At 31.2% G+C, this 1,853-nt stretch overlaps 1 long non-coding RNA gene across 1 annotated transcript; it reads right to left on the bottom strand.

Moving 5' to 3' along the window:
* Positions 1-330: 330 nt before the first annotated feature.
* LOC127724632 (uncharacterized) lies at positions 331-1,502 on the bottom strand. The gene is made up of 3 exons (XR_007992620.1): positions 1,439-1,502; positions 873-1,031; positions 331-437 (listed from the first exon to the last, which is right to left on the bottom strand). It is a non-coding gene; the product is annotated as an uncharacterized LOC127724632 (long non-coding RNA).
* Positions 1,503-1,853: the final 351 nt, after the last annotated feature.

Here is a 1,853-nt window from a genome sequence, read left to right as displayed (position 1 = left end):
TTTCAGCTTTCGGTAAAACTCGGCATATTCCAACTAACATAAATGTAATAAACTGCAGAGGTGTGCCGAATGCAATTTAATAATTCATTTGTAAGTGGCAAACTTGTTACAAAAGCCCTACTGTAACAGTTATTAATTTATTCTGTGATAAATAGAATATAAAGATGCTGTTTAACTTTGTTTGATTTTTTTCAATGATTTTTAAAGATGCCCCCGTGTGTGACCGTCAAGGTGTGACTATGTTTACATGATTGCTTTAAATCAGTTTCGGTAATTACATGATTAATCCTTATTAAAACATACCGAGCAAGTTATGCGACTGCTGTATCCTTTCATCATCACGTGTGTAGTGATAATTTTTGCACCCCTACTTGTTTGAAGACCAATCGTCCTAGCATATGGTGAAACGAATTGAGTTGTTAAGGCGTTGTATGAAGCTGGAAAAAAAACTCATATGTATCATGTTCTTTAATTTGATAAAAAAATATTTTAATTATTTTGTATAGTTTTGGCAATTGAGAATCATAAATTACTGATATGCACTGACAATATTAAGGATGTATTTTTTGTTTATTTCTTTCTCTGCGAAAAGAATGATCTCGATCATTCATTGACTTTCTAAGAAAACATTCCATTTTCAAATTGCAAGGTAAATGAATATTTCAACAAGGATCAAAATAGAACATGCAGATGCAGGGCATGCCAACTGAGAAAAGAAACCAATTGCAATCACTAGAAACGCTCGACTTAGAAATAAAAGCAAATCCGGTTACGATTTAAAATCAAAACGAAAATAAACTGTTTTTCCGCACAATATGAAATCACAGTATATTCCATCCACTTAATTAGACAAAGGTCATTAATCAACTAACGTAAATGTTCTTTTCTAATGCCGTTAGACGGAATTTCCGGTCCACATGCAAGGTCACCCATAAGTATGACCATTCCTTGCCTTCTGAAGTTCTCCAATATGCATTCAGCTTGTTTTAAATTCTCCTCTGCCCAAGTTGAGAAAATGGTCTTTGTTTCAGCTGTTTGAAAATATATAAAAATCATGCAATAAAGACCTATGTAAAATTTTTTCGTGTTACAAAACCATTTAACAGATGAATAAGTCGCATATTAAAAAAATATGCTGTTAAGTAATCTTGATACATAACAATTTAGTCTCACTGGGAATCCTCCATTGAAAAGAATAAATAAACATATGTACTAAATCGCAATCAAACTTCTTTAGATTATTGTTCTATTAATGGGTAGAAAGTATAAAGAATAGAGAAAAATGGCCTAAAAAAATAAAGAAAAGAAATGAAGGACACCCCCCCCCGCCTCCAGACCCTCAAATATGACCTGAACATCTTAAAGGTGTCTCTTGCAAGGATTTTAATAATATAATGTATGTGTAAAAAAAAATTTAAATAAATGTAGGAATTCTTACGTTCATAATACTCATCGTTTAAAGTAGTTTGTAGATTTGTGCAAACAATGGTACGTCCAGTAATCTATAATAAAACAAAATAATAAAAAAATAAGTACAATGTATATGAATAGACTTGGTGGAAGAGGGCGCAATTCTCAAATGTAGAAACAAACCAGTGTTTTCGACTGAACCTAACCCACCCCTTCTCTAGCACTCGCCTTTTAGCCGAAAACATAAAGTTAATACGAAACTTAAAGCTATATATTCATTTTAATAAAAAGATTATTACGTCTTAATTCCAATCACAATATTATCATGCAATAATATCAACAATATTCTACATGTTCTTTTGTATGTTTATATTTTTTTTCAATCAACTACTATTTTAAATAGACAATAATAGTGCATTGACTTGACATATCAACGATATAAG

Source organism: Mytilus californianus, unplaced genomic scaffold (genome assembly GCF_021869535.1).
Source record: "Mytilus californianus isolate M0D057914Y unplaced genomic scaffold, xbMytCali1.0.p SCAF_14, whole genome shotgun sequence".
Classification (NCBI taxonomy): domain Eukaryota; kingdom Metazoa; phylum Mollusca; class Bivalvia; order Mytilida; family Mytilidae; genus Mytilus; species Mytilus californianus.
Note: the sequence above shows the minus strand (reverse complement) of the source record. Positions and strands in the feature narration are given on the sequence as shown.